This window comes from Phalacrocorax aristotelis, chromosome 4 (genome assembly GCF_949628215.1).
Source record: "Phalacrocorax aristotelis chromosome 4, bGulAri2.1, whole genome shotgun sequence".
In the NCBI taxonomy this organism is placed as follows: domain Eukaryota; kingdom Metazoa; phylum Chordata; class Aves; order Suliformes; family Phalacrocoracidae; genus Phalacrocorax; species Phalacrocorax aristotelis.
This window is the reverse complement of record NC_134279.1, coordinates 33,533,409-33,555,402: the sequence shown is the minus strand read 5'-3', so window position 1 is coordinate 33,555,402 and position 21,994 is coordinate 33,533,409. Positions and strand designations below refer to the sequence as shown.

Here is a 21,994-nt window from a genome sequence, read left to right as displayed (position 1 = left end):
TGGCTTCCTGAGTGCAGGACAGTGCTGACAAGCTCATTCGAGAGTCTGGGCTCATGAGCTTGAACAGAACCTTGCCCCAACACTTCAAAATGGTCCAGAGACATGTGTGCACCTCAGCAGTCGCCCAGGGACAGATGTGTGGGAATATCTGCAGCCAGCTTTAAATAGGCAGGCCAATAACCATGGATGAATAAACACTGTGTGGTGACCGAGCCCGATTCAGCTCTACTGTCCTGCTGCAGCAGAATAATTGGTTACCCTTCAATTAGAAAGATGTCCATCTAAAAGGAAGTACAACTGCAGCTCTGCTCTAAGATGAAATGTTCTAGCCCGTGTCCCATCTGTTCCCCGTGGGCAGCTCCTATCTCGCCCTGGCCAGGAGACAAGCAGCAACCACCACGTCCATCTCCGGCACCTGTTCACAGAGCCCTGATGGGAGCCCATGCACTGTTAGCAGTGCCATGATGTAAATTTTCTGTACACATGTAAACTTCGCTCCTGGTTGCATTTTGCTTTTAATCTCTGTCAGCAAGTCATTGTATCAGAAGAGGTCAGGTTATCCTTTTCTGTACCCTGATGCATACAGCTACCGCAGTCACACCAATGACTTTCACTCAGAGGTTCCCCAGCACCAAAGCTGGGCTGGCTCTGCTGAAGAGATCACTGTCCTCTGGCCATGGCCAAAGGCAGCAGGCTGGCATGTGCAGTGGAAGTACTGCAAAAGCGCCTTGTTTTTGTGGGAGGAAGGTTTTGCAAAACTCTTTCAGCTTCCAGAAGGAAAATGGGGTTGCTTTGTGCTCCAACACTTTAAAGCAAGGAAAAACAATATTTAAAAGTGGTAGAAAATAGTCTCAAGAAGATTGCTAGAAATCAACATTTGGAAAGGAGACTGAAAATCCTGATTTAAATTAAGAACTGTGACATCATCTGTTGCCCTTGGGCCTTCATAGCTCACCTCTTTCTCACAGTTTAAAAGCCTTTTCTGGGGGAGGCTGAGATTCTCAAGTAATCGCAGCCTCTAGAACATCTCAAAAGAGCCCCACGCGTGGTCAGAGGGGAGTGGTGTGGGAAGGAAGTGGGGGAGGCTTGAGTGGCAGCCTAAACATGTACCACCTCCACACCCATCTCCCCACACTGTCCCCTCCTCTGCCCCACAACCCATCCTGCCCTTCTACTTTCCCACTCAGCTCAATGCTCTGCTATGCTCCTGAGTGTCCTCCCTGCTGGCAGAGAGGGGTCTTGGGCAACAGCACGGGGCTGCAAAGACAGGCTCTCTCTTTGCACGCCTCCTTCCACGGTTACACCACCTGGTAAAAAGGCTTTCTGTGGTGAGGCGTGTAAGTATGTGAAAGTCGCTGATGAACACCGGGCTTGCACCAGAATACCACCAAAAGCCTGTCAGTCTTCTTCCTCCAAGGTGAAAGAGGAGGATAAATGGCTTTATGAAAACAGCCAAATCAAACAACAACTACACCGGCTGGCAGCCGCTCTAACAGTTGCATAGCTACAGTGGCACTCCTACCTCGTATCCTTGGCCACCCTAGAGGGGATGTGACGTGTGGATAAACCCCCCAGGAATATATATATATATATATTTTTATTAAATTGCATGTTATGTTTAGCCTCATAATTTATCAGCACTTTTTTTTATTTCAGTATCTGAAACTGGAAGTGACTTTCAAGAAAATGCAGCCTGACTTCAAGAGTAAGCTGCATTTCAGGAGGAATGTTTGCATGCGTGCTCCTGACACGTGTATGTGAGAGGAAACTAGCAACCTGCTGTCCACATCAGGCAGGTGACTCCATTTCACATAACTCACTGACACATTGTTTTTCTTCAGCTTACTATTGAGTAAAAACAAGACGTGGAGAAGTGGTGGTTGAGGGGTGTGAACAAGAGGGTTGTATGGACCTCTCAAACACCACTTTCACGTTTGATGTTGAAAGACACAGAATTTTCCAACAACCAAGTGGGAATTTCATTCCCTGTCTGTCCCACTATCTTCTTCTAATAAAAGCACGGTGAAATCTAACCCCTCATTAATGCATTTCATGCAACTGAATGCATTTGAATGTTGACAGCTGACAAAAGAAAAGCCCTGTTTTTCAAGAGAGCAGTTTAACAATAGCAACAATACATACCTTTTTCCTACACAGCAATGCCAACGTGACTTCATTATAAAGCAGAGTGATAGTCCTCAGGGGTTAAAGCATAATGCTGGCTTAGTGCCCATGCAATTCTTGCTTTCTCTGCTAAGACGCCCAGTCAACTAGCAGCAATCAGGATGGTGAGGTTTACGTGGATATCCATCTATTGGGATCTGGACCAAGACCAAAATAATGATTTGTGTGGTCAGGAAAACATAACTGCTGCTGAGTAGGTGTGCCTTGGAAAGCGTGGCTCTATGGGACAAAGGATGTTATCTACTTCTAACATGCTTACAGATCCTTGAAAGCAAATTTCCTGAATTTCATGAGGACCTTCTCTTTAAGAACGTTCCCCCAGTATACTGAATACAAACACTCATCACATGGCTGAAGCAGCCCCAGTAGTGGTGGTAGCACCCTAGATAATTAGGCCTGATTTGCTGCTGAGTAACCATATTATTGGTGCCCAGAGAAGTGTATTGTAGCAGCAGGGTTTTTTTTAACCAAACTTGGAAGTACAGAAATTTTGCCTCGGAAGAGCCGATAGCACAAGGCGTGTCCTTTGCATAAGGTAAAACCCAACAATAATATTTAACTCTCACACACCATCTGAAAAAGTAAGTTCTCCTCATATATCATACTATTTGAATGAAGATGCTGGGCTCAGTATTAGAGAAGGGAATATATAAACAGGCACCTGGCAAAGGACATATCCATTGTCATTTACAACTGTTATCCTAACAGAAAACAACTACTCCAAATGGCATGTAATTAGAGAAGAAGGATGCAGAGCCTAACCAGTCATTACTGTAACAGAAATTTGCCGTAGCGTGTGATTAACCTAAGAAAGGCACGATGATGATCTCACCATGTCTGCTCTTGCCCCCTGGCTATCAGAAACACAACTAATGTGAACAAAGAGGCTGGCAGCTGAAACAGCTATCGCCATGGCTTTTTTTTAAAAAAAAAACAAACAAAAAACCCGAACAGTTAAAAATATCTTGCCTTCTTCCTGCTGCCACCTCAGCAGTTGCTTCCTGTTTCTTCACATTCTCACTTTGCTCCACTGCTACCTGTCATTGACAATAAGAGCAGTAAAAAGAACAAAATAATCTCCTTAGTAAACTGCCTCCTGCTAAACACCTTCTCAAAAAAACACGAGACGAAGCGCCATGTACTGAGCCACTTTTTGTCTGATGTATTGAGGCTCTGCAGGAAACCAAATGGCTGCAGGTTGGAAGCCTTCGCTGTTCAGAGATAAAATCGGAGCAATTCAGTGGTATCTTAACAATGCCAGTAAATGCTCTTTTGAGGGCAATGACTCAAACCTGTACATCCAGCTAAGGACTCTAACCTGCTTATATCAGTCACATGAGCTTACGATATGACTTCAGTGGGACCGTTACATGAAAAGCTGCCATCTCAGCCTCAGACTCTTCTTTTTTTTTACCTTGAGGTACAATTTATTTTGTTGAACATTGATTCTGGTGGAATTGGACCAAACTGGAGATCAGCATCTTTTTTTTTTTTTTTTTTTTTTTTTGAACTGGTAAGGTACTGCATGTGGGACATGGGGAAAAGCAGGATGTGCTAACCAAGCAGGGACAGGATGACACATCCTAAATGGCACCTTGCAGAGCCAGGAAAAATGACACTTGTCACATACTGCAGATAATCAGTGGCACCATCGCTTTTTATATCCAGAAATGACGGAACAGCCTAACTGTATACATAGCACTGCTGCCATGTGAGGGCTTCCAGCCACTTGACCCTAATGAAGGCAAATGCTAGATAGGAACATGTTGGTAAAATATTACACCTATACACCATGTCTTCTTCAGTCTCCACCCAGAGCTAACAGAAGGTATTGAAAAAGACACATCTGAGAAACCTCACAGATGACAGTGACTGCCACTGTGGCAGATCTGATCAGGTAAAATTGAGAGAAACTTATTGTTCTGGCTTTTGGCTTGAGAAAAAGAAGGTACTGGCACCGATACCAACTCAGCATTGGTAAGAATCAACCCACAAACCTTACCTCGCTAACTCTGAGTCCTGAATTTAACTATATACCCAGAGAGCTCTTCAGGACAAAAAGAGGCTCTCAAGTCTTCTCCACCCACCACGTGGATGTGCTTGAACAAAGAGACTGCAGTGCTTTCCCTGGGTGAAGAAGCCAACTCGGTCACCAAGTCACTCTCTCAACACCTCCGCCTTCCTGCAGCAAAGAAAAACACCAACAGCTGCGCTGTACGATTGCTTATTTTAGGAACAAGTCATTATTTGCAGTCTATCCCACAGGTGTCTGATGGTAATAGCTTTTCAGAACTGCCCTTGCAGGCAGCCCAGGGGTGTAAAAATCTCTCGCACTAATAATCACAGGAACCATCCTCCCTTCCATTAGAACTGTCTCCTAACAATGGCTTATTCAAAACATGTATTTTTTTTTCTTAGATTCAACATGCTTCTATCCTTCCAGCCCCAATAAGGGGGACTAAGGTATCCAATTGCCTGCACATTTTTTATACTGTTTTAAATGTGCATTTTCACAGGCTTAAGAATAATTACATTCTCTGCTTCTGAATTCTTGAAAATCACAATGATCATAAGACAAATCCTTATTTAGTCTCTGAGACTTGGGAAACCCCATCTGTGTCAGAACCAAACTAAAACCAGAAATACTTCCTCAAGACAGCAAATATTAGAGGTAGTAATGCAAAATATGGAAACTAATTCCATAAAACATGCTGGAAACAGAGACCCAGCGTGTCTTATTTTGTAAACCCTTTCAAAGCTAATAATAATATTGGGAGTCAATTACTGGACTCATCATAAGCCAAAGCTTTGCTGGTTGCGATATGGCACAACCATATCCATACCCTGGACCTCTGCCTTACCCATACCAGATATACGGCCCATACCCTGAGCCTCTACAAGGCCATGACTGCTTACAGCTGCTAATGCGACATCCCCACTCCTGTCAAGGGCTAGGATCTTCCAGAGCTAGAGTTCAGGGTTTACACTGAGCCTAACACTAGGCATTACCTCTCCTCCTCCTATCTTCTGCATTTAAGCCAGGCATATTTACATTTCCGTTTATCAAGTGACTGAAGCAACACACTCCATGGAGGAGGCACTGGTAAAAGACATTAACTTTGACTTGAATTACCATCCCTCAGGATGATTGCCAAATTGGTTAATAAGTATAATTAGCATTTAATAAAATAATGGCTGAAACAAGATATATCACATCTGGGCTTAACAAAGTCTTGGGTTTACTGAAGCTGGCTAACTTGGCCACCTGGCCAAGCCCAAACCAGACAGCCCCATGGGCAGGGTGACTGGCACTCAACATGGCAGCGATCCCTCCAGCTCACCTTCACATATGGTGAAGGTACAAGCTTCTCAAGCTACCTGCAGCTGCTTCACAGTACAAAAGGAAAACATGCCCAAAGCATTAAAAAAATAGGGGGAGGGGAGGAGGGGGAGAGAGAGAGATGTGGCAGCCCTAAGCAATTACAGAGTTTATCACCTAATGCCCAGCTCCTTATATCAGGCTGTGTTCCTTTTTACTCCTCTTTGGAGCAGGTTTAGATGCCCTGGCTCAAGTTGCCAGAATATTTAACCTGCAAATCTTAGAAGTGAGATGAGGTCAGGCTGTACCTTGCTAGAGCACAGCTGTGAGCGAGCGGGTCTGTGCGATAGCTTTGTCCTTGTTTCTAAGACAGCTGGACTGGAAGCTGGCATGGTGTGAAAAAGGATCATTCACAGCTGAGGGCTTAATTACTGGACTTGCACTGAACGTGGATGCCTCAAGCACGGAGGCATACTTGAAGGAGCGAGAAAACACATGACAACCTTAGAGCCAGTATGAATATCCAGACAAGATTGTTTATTTCCACACAGGACCCTCTTGAAGATAAGCACTAGATACTTCAACCAGTCATCTGACACCTGTGGATGCACAGTAGGCTTCCTGCCACATTTCTTTTTACATCCTATTTATGGATACAATTTTTATTACCACAAACTATGTATACATATGTGATTGCAGACATACATATACACATAAAATTTGACATATGCTAACATAAAGATAGTCATCCAGCCTAATCTGGGTGATTAAAGCTAGGCGCTGAAGTCAAAGTCTGATTCTCAGAAGTGCTGAATAATCAGAAATACTAGTAAAGCCAGTGGGAGGCAAAAGTTGCTCAATATTTTTGAAAATACAATTCTTTTTGTTCCTGTTCTTATCCAAGAAATGCCAGAAGATCCTAACATATCCTGTTGTTTCCCTGTATGCTATATGTGAGTAGAGATACTAGACATTCATAGCTTAAGCAGGCAAGGTAGAGACCAGAGGTAGGAACCGGTACTTTTTCTGCCTCTTCTTTAGAAGCTAACACAAAGATCACAAAGAAAACTATGCAACAGTTGATATCTAACACCAGTGATTTAACTACAGAACACCCTTCTCCTACATCTCATCATCTACTAAAAATTCTTTGCAATTATGAGCGTAGGAATCTGGCTTTAAAGATCTACCTTTGACACATTACCAAAAAACATCAAAAAGGGGTGTTCCATCACTGGTTTACTGCCATACAGCAAGTCCTGAACCTATAAAGAGGCAAAGCACGCTGGGACCTCTGTTGAAGCACAAGCTTGAAAACCAAACAAGTGTAGAGAATATGCTGCTGCCAGCATTTGTGAAGAAAAAACCCAAACCCCACAAAACCCAAAAAGCACCACCCTTTGATGAACAAGCAAGGGATGTTACTGACCTAGGAAGGCCAACCACCCATGAAAAGTACTTGCAACCACTGCAGATCTGTTAGTGTTCATACAAGGAGGTAAGTGCTTTTTTGAAAAGGCTCTGTTAATGCTCTTGCTCTTCAGAAAGCTGAGGCAAGGCATGGGATTGGATGGGGTATGAAATGTTTGACAACAGAGAGAAAGACATCCAGAGTGAACAGGGCAGCAGGAAATGAGATACTGAGCAAGCAACTCCACTTGATTATCTTTTCTTCTTCTTACAGGTGAGCTGCTGCTTTTGCACAGCGCAAGGCTGGCAATTTGTTCTGAACAACCCGTCCTATAAAGCTGTAGCCTGTGTGCTTGAGCAAGGGGGAACAGAGTAGACCAAGAACAAGTGAAAGAAGTATGTGGACAGAGAGGCAGATTGGGTCAGAAGATCAAGCAAGTCCAGGCTAGGAACCTAAGAGCAATTCATCAGGTACTCCTTGCATAACCATATTACCAAAGACTCAGGCCCCACTCTTATGAAACTTGGCTCTCACTAGGGTGACTAAGCTTGCACCTTTCCCTCCATCTTTGCCCAGCTGCTGCTCAGCACAGCCCAGGTAACTGCTATAGCTTGATCCCCACTACCTCAGCTCTGTTCACTCTGCGCCCTAATCTATTTATTAACGACTCTAAACCACAGGTGTGGGCAGCCACAGGAAAACAGTTGGGTTTGTTCCACTCCAAGTCAACAGGAGAAAAACATTTTTTGCAAATGCAGACTGCCACAGGAGGTGGTTCGAGAGAGACAGATGTCTGGTTAGCACTGCAGATGGGCTGGAAAATCCCCCATCACCACTTCTAAACTCTCACCCTTTTCCTTTCTAAGGAGGACAGAAAATATGTTCTCTTCCCCTAGCGTGTGGGTGCTGTGCCCTTTATTTTAAGGGAAAAGCTGCAACCCCTGGAAATTCATTAACTCCCTGATTTCTCTGGGCAGCAACTCAATCGAGTTGCTCAGCTGTTGAATTTCAAGGTTAGTGTGTCTCAGTCCTAAGTTTCTCCTACAAAACTGCAGAATGAGACTAAATGCTGATCCTGGGAACACCAGCCTTCTCCCATGTGGACTCAGTGACTTTATTCCATTTATAAGGCTGACCTATCTCTACACCTGCTGAGTGAATTCTGGCTGAGCAAGAAGGCAGGAGGAGGTAAGAGATAAAGGGGAGAGATGCTCTATCAGAAAAAAAGATGACATGCAGGAGCAAGTAAGTTGGTTGGTCCATGTGATACAGAAATTCATTGGCCCTCTGCCTCCTGGACCTAGGCTTGAATGCTCTTCCAGCACTGATTCCCCATCTGTCTCTTACTCTGTGCTCTTTGCCAGACCGTTTCACAGCTTCATATAGCTCAAGGCCAGGAAACTGTTCACAAGAAATGGACATTTTAAAATCATGTTTTGCAGCATGGTATAGCATCCTTTTGAAAGACAGTTTTACTACTGCTTAAGTATTTGTGATGGTGACCATGTTCATACCTCTTGCTACCTCACGTTGCATGCTCAGATTGAACATTGTAAGCATTGATGTGTCTTTCTAAGCATCTGAAGGGTATTTTTTCCATTTCCTGATTTTTTTTTGGTAATCTGTTAGGTCTCTTTCTTTCAATGGATGGATGACTAACAGCAAACACTACTCAAAAAGCTGTTCTCTCACTATATAGTTACTATTTTTCTGTGTATAGGGACGTAAGAAGTAAAAAGGAAAGCAAATAGACTTCACTAAAAATGCATACCTGCAGAAGGGGAAAGCCCATTGTCCCAAAGACTGCCCTCTTTTCAGTCACAAACAGGAAATCCTCTCTCAAGAGAGGCCGAATTAGTCATAAGTATATGACTGACTAACCATTACATCTGTTATCAGTGAAGAATTTCAAACCAAGACTAAATTCAATGATGGGAAGCTCTTGCAACAAACTATTGCATAGAAAACTTTGGGCTTGAAACCTTCAGCCCAGCGCACTGCACCCATGCAAAATACATTGGAGACGTGTTCCGGATTTGCAGAAGCCACGTGGTACAATCCAACTTTTAACTCTTGGGAGTTCAGCATCATTATCTGCTGTTTAGGGGGCAACATTGTTCTGTACAAGCCCAGAGTATTTCAGGACCATCACTAAAGACCGTAGAGGACAAGGATTTCAAAGGGCATGCTACTGGCTGGCTGAAGTACCACTGCTAAATATTCTGTCCATTCATCTCCATCTCCTCTGCCCCAAATTCATTCTGATTCACCTGCCTAAGACTGGATGACTGAAAGGATGATGTTGTTTGGATTCATGTCAGAATGGCAACTATGGTGTTTGGAATAATTTCATATCAATTTAATATCTCTGGTTGGTTATCTCTGGCAGCTCCATTTGATGGAGTTTGCATCAAAGGAATCAGAGCCTTTAACTGCAGGGTCAAATTTTACCCATCTAAGTTTTTTTCTAAGCAGCATGTCTGTTACTGACTCCGATGTGATTTTACATTAACAGGTGTGGCTTTGATTGCCAACTAGTTGAACTTATGTGGTGGTTAAAGACCAATTTGATTGCTGAAGTTAAGTTATAAATCACATTGAAAAAGAAGAGAGGTTTCAACAGGCAAAAGATGAGACAAACCGAGGCTGAGCAGGTGGGATTCATTAGTCACTAGAAGGCAGGCTCTGCTACTGGAGAAGCAATAACACAAGGGTTGCCTTGCAGCATCCATGCAGATGGAACTGATGAGTAACAGCAAATACCACTTGTTATGCAGCACACTGTTTGGGCTCATAGTATTAGAAGTGTAATGTAATTGAAGCTTGCTTTCTTGGTAGCTACTTAACAAAGCTATTATTAGCTTTGTCCTCCTTTTACTTTATTTTTTCCTCCTAAGGCTTTTGGAGGAGCAGCTCAAAGAGACATTGTGTGGGTGCTCTCCCTGTCATTTGCATGTTTGGGTTGGCTGCCGATAGAAACGTCCACTCACATTCCTGCAGGAATGTTCATTCGGATATAACAGACAAGTACAAATAGCCTGCATGCAGGAACCTAGCTGGAAAAAACCCTGTATGCTATCTTATATTAATACATTCAGTCCACTCATCATTTTGTTAGGGAACAAGTGTGAGTGTGCTTATTTGCCCATCTCTCTGGCAAGCCTCCTGCCACGTTCCTGCCTCCTCCAGCATGGAAAACTGATTCTAAAATAGGGAATTTTATTACAAAAATACATTTTCCAAGCAATATTCCCCCAAGGCCATTCATATTAACAGTATCTTTTGAACTGGATAAATACTGTTCTGCTATTCCCAATATCAACTGCACATGTTTCTATGACAATGGCCAAGCATAGTCCAGCTGGAAGCAACTCTCAAAGTAGACCATTCAATACAGGAGTATTTCCGAGGGAAGGCTCAGCCTTATGATAGGATGTTACCAGCTTTTATTGCACTGTGGATGGTGTAAAGTGGGCCCATGACTTGAGGTTTGAATTGTTCCCTTTAAGTTGAGGTATGTGTTGAACCCCTTTCCTCAACTAAGGGAGGAGCATCTCTCTGTTCGTTTCTATGCCTGCTATATGCAGGAGGAAACTGCTTGTCCCTTCCATTTCTTAGACATCAAGCTAATCGAGACTTAAACAATCAATAAAGGCTGGATTAATTCCTAAGTGCCAAAAGCACAAGCAGCTAAATTAATGAAGGTAATCCTTCTGTAATACCCATTTGTTAAAGCCTTCCTCTGTATTGCCTGATGGAGCTTGCTTGACTTCTCAAGAAATGAATGAACAGCTTTTATTCCTCAGTCACTGTTTGCAATGCATCCTCATGCATTTCTAGCATCATTTGCACGTGACCCAAACTACGAGCTGAATTTAGCCCCATGAACCCTATGTTCTCATGCATGAGACAAACAGCACAAATTCTGCACAGTCCTGACCTGAAGTCACCATGTGCAGGTATAGGTCTTCCAAGTCTGTTAAGCCCTTGGCTGGGGTAGGTGAAAGCACATTTGCAATTAGTAGTGCTCATGCTTATGCCATGAACAGGTTTATTTGAAGTACTGGGCAGCAGGCAGGGGCCCGAAAGCCTGGTCACTTCATTGTGCTGTGCCCTGGACTGGGGTGACCCTTAGAAATATCACTTACCCTTTATGTGAAAATACCTCTGGTGCTGCAACTAAGAATCATCAAATGTTATCACAGCTGCATTTGTAATTGGGATACCTGTCCCTACAGACTGGATGGAAACCGTTACATTATTTTTTCACAGTGCTCAGGTAGGAGATCCTGTAAGGCTACTGGTTAGCTTGAGCAGAAATTTGGGTTCTGATAAACTTATGCAGGCCTTCATAGTGTGTTTACTGGCTTTTAACAGATACTCCCTAGTTATTAACCTCAAGGAGAAGATTGACGTTTTTCTTTTAATAAGTATGGAGATACTGTGGTGCGCTGAAGTGTTACAAAACTTTCAGCACTTGTGAAATACCAGCCTTTCAGGGTGGAACAATTCTGTCATCTTGTTTCCATACAGCTCTTCTCAGAGTATCATCTTTCTGACAAATATTTTATCACATTACTTCTACTCCTCCCTACAACCCCCAATCATGCTTATTATATTTTATAATTTTCTTAATGACTCATCTCTAAAGCTAAGTCTTTCAATTGTGTGAAGTTTTTAATGAGATTGATGCTTCAGAGGAAAGAGTGCCATTAATGATAGTGACCCTTTAGTTCACTAAATACTAAGGGCTGATTATCCTTCAGCATTTTCTAACCTAAGGGCTAGCTAACTCCCCAACAGCCAGACTGCTTCTAGGAGAGCTGAACTGGGAAGATTTATAGGACTTTTATACCTCTCTGCTTTCTGAAGTTGGGACCTGGTGATATCTAGTTCATTCCTCAGTGCCCAAAGGACATCCTAAAAGCTGCTCTGAATTGTTGCTCCCGTAGTCTAATAAAAGGGGGACTTACAAAAATGTAACAGTGCCCTGTCCACACCATCATCTTTGCTAGATTTCCTATCTAGTCCATTACACTGAGTTTCCAGATTTATTCTGCTGTTTGACACTGCTTTTGGAAATACTCCATGGTCAGAGTCCTGGGGCCCTATGGAAAGGGAGGGACCATCCCCTGAGCACTCAGCAGCCACACTACTTTTTGGACTAAGATCCCACTGGCAACACACCAGAGGTAAAGCACCAGTCCTGGGACTTCAATGTGTGTTAAAATTTCTTTACTGCAGCTAAATGACTGCTCAAGAGTAGAAAAATCACCTTCACTCAGTCTGGCTTTAGGTTAAGGGACTCTGCTCACCCCTGAGCTGACAGACACCATGTTTCCCTGGTACCAGAGAAACCATGCTCCAGCTCTACCCTCTACCAACAGGAATACTCACCTCTTCCCCGAATCGTGTAAAATCAGATTAGTAAACAGTCTACAGTTCTTTTCCTTTTCTGTTCCACCCAGGAAAGGAAAAATCTATCCATCTGAAACTTATGCCCAACCGCATAGCTATTTTTATTTGTTTTGCACACAAATGTTAATGAGTTGACTCCTGTTTATGCAAAGTTAAGGTAACATCAGATCCTTTGTTATCCTGTATTGGAAACTCCCTCTGTTTCCATAACACCTTGACTGATTTTTCTCAGATTTCTAGTGATTTATCCATGGAGCAGCAGGTCTAGTCTTGCATGTAAAAAGGGAGCCTGGAGCCACTGGAAAATTTCTGAATTAAAACTTCACTGACTTCACTGTCATCATTTGAGATAAGCCATTGCTTTTTATAGTATCCTTTTAAGATTAGTCATAATGTAGCATAGCATTCATGTCTCCCATTTGAATTTGTTGGGTTTTTTTGCATAAAGAGCAGTAAAAATAATTGCACAACACCTTGTTTCATTTTGTCCTTTTTTTTCTTTTTGTCTTCCCTTTAAAAACTGAGCTTTTTTTTTTGTTTGCACATTAGCGTCACCGGGGAAGAGATTTTCACTGCTACAATGCAATCTAGGATCCTGATCACAGTAACCAATATTCAGCTTTCTCCAAAGAAAAAGAAAACCACATATGCATATAGAAAGCCATCCTGCTCTTTGGTACAAAACACCAGCTGGTGATAGTTGTATGATGATTGTGAAGAGGTGACAATATTAATTACCATCACTGAGCTACAGCAGAATCTCAAGATACAGGTGTCACAGAGAATTCAAGCAAATATTGATTACTTTTCCTGGTCCACTTCACAGAAAAAAAGGTCAGAAAAAAGGGTAAATAACAAGATCTGCCTTTCCAAAGCTGAAAGGTCACACCTTTCTGCTTATGATCAGTATATTGTTTTTTCAGACAATAAGAATACATTACTTCTGATTGCAGGCTCTTTTCAAGTAACCTTTCCCACACTAGTTACTTCAGTCCTAATCTATGCTTCAATTGAACAGGTGCATAGTTGCAGCTAACTGAACCACTGAGGCAGCTTTGTTAGCTCTTGCCAGACTTTGCTAGAGTACCAACCCTTCAGGAAACCCTGCTCTTCCCCCCGCATTTGTGTGTCTGTGCGCGCGCACCAATGTATAGGCACACAAATGAGAGTACGTACATTATTACTTTGTAACTACAACCAATCCATAGACAATATGAATGACAGTCTGTGTCTCCCTCAACTAACCCCTTCTTGTCCTTCTAAGAGAACTACTTTCAGAGGGAGGAAAGCAGGCAAGGAAGAGCAAACTCAATTGTTGTTACCACGTTTTACTAATGTATAATAAATATAATAAAATGAACCATAATAGTAATGGGTGTTGCTAACAATAACAACTGCATAAGGGATACAGACTCTTGCTCCTGGATCATTCAAAAAAGTAACAGGATCTCCCTGGATGTCTGGTTGATATCAGCTGCGGTAATAGCTTCCATACCTGTCACTAACTTTTGCAACACAGGATCATGGAGTTAGAGAAGGGGGGCGGGGTGTGGGGTGGGGGGGGGGGGGGGAAGAAGAATTCAATCTGTCCTCTGTGGACACAACTGTAACGCCCTAGAAGCTTTTACAGCAATTCATTGCCATATTTGTGAACGTTGGCATTCTTCCCTCCACTTAATTATTTTTCCCAAGTACATGTATCCACTGCTAACAGGGGACAAATTGGGGCAATGTGATATGCTGGTACCTAGCTGTTACTCCTCTGGTCTCCACCTTTCCCTTTGCCTCTCTCCCCCAACAGCACACACAGAGTTGCAAGTCTTGGCGCTGCATTTTTCCCTTACTTACTCAGCAGCATGGTGATACCTCTGCCCTTTTGGGTCTGCTGCCAATTTGCAAGCACAAACCCTTAGCCATGGACTCCAAGAGATGAATCGCTCAACATTAAGTAACTGATCATCTGTAATTAAATTTTTAATCAATACAACTCTTTGTTTCTATAGAACTGTTACTGAGTTCAAAGTCCATGCATATAATAAAACAGATACATGTAGCCCTCTTCTGTTTTTACTATTTGCAAAAGTAAACTGTGCTCAGATACGGTTTCAAAAGCTTTTCCTACTGCAAGGTAATTTAATTTCATTCAGAACATATCCAGAATTTGTTTTCCCCCAGAAAATATTATCAATCTTTGTTTTGACTCTCAAAAATGTTATGCTTACCTAAATGATCCAATGTGTAAGACCAAATATGGGAGCAGTTTAGATATCTTGTCACACGGCATCTAGTCTTACAGCTGGGCCACCCAATTTGTATCCAAGGTTAATACAGAAACAATCCTGAGTTACTTTTGCTAAGTTTCTAGTCTTCCATAATAATATCAAAGTACTGCCAGTAATAATGCAACTAATTTTAAAGAATTTTGCACAAATGGAACCAATTCATAACCCTGTAGGGCAGGTATGAAAGTTTGGTCAGCTATGAAGGTGTTACATGCCATTAGATAATATCAGCTCTTAATCCAGGATTGCTCTTACATCCACAAAGGCAATAGATTCAGCCTATATCCCACCTCTGCCCTTTAATGTGGGGGTTTTAAATTAAGAAAGGATGTGCTGCTATAAGCACAGTCCTACATGTTACAAAATTTTGCTCTGTCTGTAGCTGTAAGACTACGAGCAGCTTGCTTTTACTCCTACATCAGCAACGATCTCACAAACAAATCAGAGGCAGGATGTTGTTCTTAATATAATCAGGTTCTCCTTAGCCTCAACTGCATCTGATGGAGGGGGTTTATCTTGTTAAAAATAAAGGTGGCAGTAACAGTTGTAGGACCCACATCTGACAAATTTTACTACTGCCAACATATTTTGCTTATGAAATCTGCCTAACTCTAACCTAGCACTTGTTGGACAGGCTTCAGCTGACACTGTAAGTTTGAGACTTGTAAAAATACTATTGTCTGTCTGTCCTGGTCTTGTAGGATCAATCAACAGCCACTGTTCTTAATGCTGGGCTGATTCAGGATGGGCATAATGACTCAAGAATAGATAAGTTTTGGGACCAGTCACCCTATGGAGAGATATGCACACTCTTCTGCTCTTCTGACTGCAGAAAGAGTTGAAGAGAAGACACAACCTTGAGAAGGTAAAGCATATGTTGGGGGAGGAAAAAAGAAAGAAAAAGAGAGAGAGATAAATTAGCCCAGCTTGGGGGAGAGAAGTTAAGTTTGAATGGATGGGGTAAGCTACCTCCTAGGTAATAAAATTTCAAAATTTTATATGGGGGAATATACAATTATATGTGTAATAAACAATTCCTAAGATGCTGACACCAGCCTGTAAAAAATTTACCATGATTCTAGAGCTCATTGGGCCACTTTATTCAATCAGATGTGATATCTGGGCTCAGTAATAATTTTCAGACCTCATTCATCCATTTACAAGTATAAATATTATAATTAGTACAATCTTTTGTATAGACATTTTCAGGGACCTGAAGAGAAAAAACAACAAATTCTGTGTGAAATTTCAAGAAAGCTCATTGTCCTGACACTGAAGTCATTACATGATCAGCACGTACTACTTAGTTTTAACACTTTGAAGACAGGTCATTCTAAAGGCTGCAACCTGCTATCTTTATTCATGCAAACAAACCTTACTCATGAGGATCATCGCCTCGCTTTACTTCATGGGATGGTCTGCATGTACAGGTAAGGTCTTCAATTTTTGGACCTTTCTTACATCACCCTCCCTCAGTGCACATTAAGCTCTTAGGGTAAGTCAAGGTGATTACAAAAAACCACCCTCACCTCACTCCTCCCCCAAAAAACCCAACAAAAAAGCCCACTTCAAAGAACCTTATTGTTTGGTACCACCTCCCATAGCACGTGCCTTCAGACTACTCAATCTCATCCTGTCAGTCCATTTCGAGCTCCTACATGCTACTGGAAAACAGTATCCTGTCACAGACACACACCTGTGACCCATACTCTCAGATACCCTGCTTTCTAAAGAGAGCTGTAAATCCAGGCTTAAGCACACTTCAGATTAAGTAAAACCCACAACATTCAAGTTAAACATTCACAACATAACGACAATATATGTATCAGCCTAGACACCACACCCAGCAATGGGATTTACAGTTCTGGTAAAACAGGAAAGCAAATCTTTCTCTCACCAACACTTGGAGGCACAGCTGAACAAAAGCAGTTACAAAACCAGTTCACTGAAATGGGCACTTTCAGTTTGCATATTACTTAGTGTAACTTATCCCCCAGTAAACTTCAAATAACTTTAAGGTCATCTGGAACAAATGCTACCAGGAAAAAAGACTGTTTTAGCACAGAGGTCCCAGGAAAAAATTCAGCTGACTTCCAGAGGGAGAAACACCAAAGCTCTATTGTCATTCCCGAGCTGCAGACTCACTGGAAGTGAAGTGATAGGAGGAAGGAAAAACCAATTTAATATAGGCATATTCAGAGTTATGCATGCAGGAAGATTTAATTTAAATGCCCCTTACGGGACAGGCAATCAGCTTCTGAGAAAACCCTGGCTCACAAAGAGGCGTGGGGATTGCTGCGCCTAACTAACGGAACATAAGTTCCCACCGTGTAGTCGTGGGAAAGAAAAGTTCGTGCCATTGGGTGAATAGACAGGGGAATACTGAGCACGAGGTTATTATCTCCGCATGTGACACTAACGAGAGCCTTCCTGGAATCCAGTGTGGAGCGCCGGTGGCCGGTGAGGACAACAGTGGGGGCTCAGAGAAGAGCGGCCAAGCCATTTCTCCTCAGGAGCATCTGCATTCCAGGGAGAGACCAAAGGAGCTCGGTCTACTTATCTCATCAGAGACAATGTTAAGTGGCTATTTAATTACTGCCCTTGAATACTCGAGCAGAGAGAGATGATCTGAAACTAGATAGCTATTTAATCTGACAAAGACATTACCAGATCCAGTAGCTAGAAGATGAAGTCAGAAGAGTTCAAAGTGGAAAAAAGATGCAAACGTTTAACAATGAGATTAACAATTGGAGCCAATTATCCAGGGATGTAGTAAATTCCCCACTGTTGAAGTCATTAAGCCAAGACTGTTTGAAAGGCCTGGTGGGCCAGACCCCAGACTCGCTGGGCAATAGTCTGTACTTTATATTGTGGAAGAGGTTAGGCTACGGGATCATAATAATTCCTCATGACTCTGATAAATCCACCAGCACTGTTATCTTCTCCTGAGAGAAAAAGGATGAAGGAGAAAAGTATTAACGAAGCCAAGGCCTGTATGGGGCACAAGAAGCAGGTTGATCTGCAGACAACACAAGTCATGCACCGGGAGCTGACAAGATCATCCAGTTTTGTCACCGACTTCAGCAGGAGAAAGAAGAGGCCCGCCAGGGGCTTGTGACCCACCCCACCGCCCCAAGCCCGGCTGCTCACCGCGCCTTCGCGAGCCGGCGGGGCGGCTCTAACGGGGCGATCAGCGTTGTGTGGCTGCAGCATCGCGGCTGGCAGCCCGGGCGGACCCCCGAGAGCAGGCTTTGCTGAGCTCCGGCTTTCGGAGCCCCCCGTCCCGGGGTACACCCGCAAGCCTCTTCGGGTGCGGCTGGGCCCCCTGGAGAGGCGGCGGGCGGGCGCGCGGGGCGGGCCCGGGGACGCCCCTTGGCCGCGAGCCCCGCGGCGGGAGGCGGCGGGCCGGGACACCTTCCGCGCTGCGACACCGCGGGCCGCCGGCGGGTTGCCGTGGCGACCGCGCCGCTGCCGTGGCCACCGCGCCGCGCATCCCCCCGGCCGGCCGCCCGCCACCCGCGGGTGTCCGCTCGGCGTGGCGGCGAGCCGCAGCCGCCCCACAGCCCACACCCCGCGGAGGAGAGCACGGCTCCCCGGGGCCCGCTCCCCGGGCACGGCTCGGCCCTCCCAGCACCCCCGTGCCGGGGGCAAGGCCGGCGGGGAGCGGCAGCCCCCCGCCTCGCCGCGCCTGGGCACCTGTCCTCCCACCGACCCCGCTCCTCTCCGGCGTCGACAGAACTTGCTGGGTGGGGTGGGGTGGGGGGTGTGGGGGGTGTATGGAGGTGCTCACGGTCCCCCCTCCCTCCGCTCCCCCCTCCCCTTACCTCCGCGGCGGCGCCCGGGGAGCCGCGGGCAGGGATGACCTTGCGGAGAAATTCATCATCCGGGCAGGAAAACAAGCCCTTCCTCGGGGTGTGCAGCGGCGGGAGGAGGGCGGGCGGAGGGTGGGAGGGAGGGAGGAGGGCTCCGCCGGGGTGGCCCTCCCCGCCGCGGGGGGCAGCGAGGAGGCAGCGGCAGCGGGAGGCTCGGGCAGACCGGCCCCGGCCAGTCTCCGCCGCCGCCCGGGCTGCGGGGCCAGGCTCCCGCCGCGGCCGCCGGCAGTGGGGCAGCGCCCGGGGGGGCTCCCAGGGGACCCCGGCCCTCGGGGAGGGCACGGTGCCATCTCCCCATGGACGCTTAGCCCCTGCATCGCCGCAAGTCTCCCCCCCACCCCCCCCCCCCCGGGTCCGGAGGGCGCCGGCAGGTACCTGCTTCCAGGGAGGCATTTCCAGCTCAAGCCAAGCCCGCCTAGGGCCTCCCCTGGCTTTTATAGCCCGGGAGCTGGAGGCTCCTGTCCTTCGTCAGGCACAGGGGGCTGAGCAGGGGGGCCTCGGGCCTCTCCGCAGCCCCCCGGGAGAGCTCTGCAGCCGTGCCAGGGCCCCGACGGTGCGCCGGGGCTTGCTCTGCATTGCCCCCCTCTACCAGCCGGTTCCTTCCAGCTCCTAAAAACTGCACGCTAAGCTGCTTCACGGCAGAAGAGCTAGAACTGCACGTCCCGAATCCACTAATTCCGTCCACCTTTGCTAGTCCTGCATGTGTCAGCTGAGGAAGCGTGCCTGCAGATAGCTATCGAGGCACCTAATGAGCCGTTTGCCTGCGGAGTCGTACAAATTTGCATGTGGAATTGCAGTGTATGCAAATGCGGATCACCTCTTGTCACGCTTTCAGTTTGGATCGTTCTTGTTGATAGGCAAATTTGGCTTCCTGTACGAAGCGCTGCCCTGTTTGCCTGAAAAAAAAAAAAATCCAAGCAAAAATATTAGCAGCAAAAGACATTTTGGGTTAGAACTCGTAGTCGTCTGGAAATCTTTGATGTAAATACGGTTTATTCCCACCAGTGTGGAATTTTATCTCTCTCTGCTGCAATCGCAGGAAATGGCTCTGCAGTGCCCTGAGATTTTTCAGCCGGGAAGGTTTTAACTCTTCTACCTTCCTTTTGGATATATAGGAGCAGGATTTCCAAAAGTATAGGACAAGCTGTGAGGAGAACTCTGTTGCAATACAGAAAAGGTTCGGGGGGAAAAAAGTGCAGTTGACTAGAGGACCAATGAAAATATTTTTTATCTCTAACCATCATAAATATCAATGAATCATATTCCCTTGATCCATATGAATGGACCCACATTTTATTCACTGTTTTGCAAAACACCCTCAGGCTCAGTTATTGATCCTAAATCTCTTTGACTCATGGGTTAAGTGATCATGAAAAACGTCTTACATTTCCTACCGTGGCATATGTAATTTCTTCCCCAACAGTGGCCACTAAGATCAGCACATATTTATGTAATAGCCATTCCTGGATGTGGCTTTCTGACAGTTATTTAACCATGGAAAATTTAAGAGATATTTTCAATATTCACCCACAATAACCACTTTTTCACATGTGCCAAAATCGAATCAGCAGTACTCTTAAGTACTCCCAGACATGAGGGAACCTCACTGGAGGGGGGGGGCAGAGTAGAGAGAGCATCAAACCTTATCGGGAAAAGGAAGAGATTTACAGCACTAGTGCAGCCAGGGGTTGCTGGTAGCTCTTCTTTACTTCATTGTCTTTACAATCTTGCTACTTTTTTTGGTGCTCTGGAGGGCTGTACAGAGCGCAGTCCTCATCCAGTCATGTCTGACTCAGGAATACAAGGATCAGGTTGGCAAACAGAGTCAGTGCTCAACTCCTCTTCATTATTCTGCTAAACAACCTATTTTTAAAGAAACATTGCCAAACTTCCTTCAATTAATCCTGCTTCCATTAACATATTACTACAGTGAAACTTCCCCTTTTTTTGTTAAAGAAGAAGAAAGGCTGGATGACACAATTTCCTTTTGTCAGCAATTGTACTTTTATGAAGAGGTAGCCATAGGCAGTACACATTTGAGACGTTGCCGCTACAAGGACTTCATGGGACTCAGGGGTCGCTCAGCAAGAGACAGTTACAATTAGTGTAGTTTTCCTAAACTTTCCAAAACATAAGATTCCTTATCTGGATTCTTAAGAAAAACCCTTTCTGTTACTAATACCTTCCCCTCCTCTTAGCCTGAAATATTAAAATTACAGTCTTGGCATTCAGTTTACAAATTAACTCAATTAATTCAGCAAGCCAGCCAAGCTTCTTGTGTCCTTCAATGTAGCTTTAACACCCCACTGCATCTTTGCCTGTCTGCGTCTTTCTCCCCATTTCCAAGTCACCAAAAAATATTAATGCTATTCCCTTCGACAGCAACCTTCCCTTCCTAGGAAGAAATAAGCTGCCACAGAAAGGAGGGAATCAGGCTTGTCTCCAGGCAGCCCTTATTTGACTCTGAAACCATTTTCAAAGCTAGGAATTTCAGGTGTTTTAGTATTATAGCTAGTACTTTCCTCTTCTTTGGAAACCAACTCTGAGATTAATTGAAGTGGAGGAATGGTAGGGTTTTCAAAGACATGTAAGGGAGGCGGTTGATCCTGCCTTGAAAATCACAGCAATAAGAGTCACATACATTCAGCTGAAAAGGCTGAGAAGGTTTTCTATGGGCTCTTGTGTGCCCTTCCTATTTTAGGGTTGTGAAGCACCTTCAGAGCATGTGGAGGATCTGTCCCAGCACCTGCCAGAAAGAAGCAACTGTCATTCTGAGGCAAAAAAGAGGGGAGTTGGGAGCTTTGCTTGCTCCATGCTCATGCCCTTCAAAACTAGTGCCCAAATATTTTCCTGCCAAGTTCAGATAAATGTTTCCTTCTGCCTGTACCACATTATTGAGAATCCGCACGCTGCTCTCAGCAGTCATGGCTGGGCACTGAGTCTACTTATTATCGCCTGATGGACAAGGAGACCTACCTAAGAGGAATGAACACAGTAATATGACTGAAATACAGCTCAACTAATAATCTCTTCCCCACGCTCAGTAGTGCATGGATGCTTTTGTTTCCAAATGCAATGATAACCTAGGAAATCTGAGAAGAGGCATCAGAGACTCAGATCATTGTAGAAATTGGTTAAGGTGATGAAGTGCATACCTGCACTCAGGACATGGTCACTTTATTTATCAACTGTTCTCATGTACATGTTTTTTCCTCTACCTCCTTTTCTTTCCCCTGAACCACAGGCTACCATAGAATGGTTTAATTTGGTATCTCATCCAATATTGGTATTAAAGACCTCTAAACCATTTTCTAAACCCTGTTATGAGCTCTGACCTCCACTAGCTGCTGTCTTGATAGGCTAAAGAAGTCATCATATCTCAACATATCAATGTGTCAACATATCAATGCAAACCAGATATTTAGATTATTTTGGTTTATTTATTTGAGTTTTTAACTCATTTGCTTAATTGCCCATGAGTCACGGCCAATTTACTACTATTTTTCCC

The 21,994-nt window shown here is 44.5% G+C and overlaps 1 protein-coding gene across 3 annotated transcripts in view; it reads right to left on the bottom strand.

Annotated features, from left to right (window-relative positions):
- Positions 1–19,301, bottom strand: part of GPRIN3 (GPRIN family member 3) — a 31,545-nt gene extending 12,244 nt beyond the window's left edge. The window contains exon 1 of one of the 3 annotated variants that reach the window (XM_075090848.1): positions 18,862–19,301. The gene's annotated coding sequence lies outside the window, so the exon portion shown is untranslated. Of the gene's footprint in view, positions 1–2,142; positions 2,318–18,438; positions 18,541–18,861 lie in introns of those variants that run through there. The other 2 variants (XM_075090847.1, XM_075090849.1) reach the window with 2 other exon arrangements.
- Positions 19,302–21,994: the final 2,693 nt, after the last annotated feature.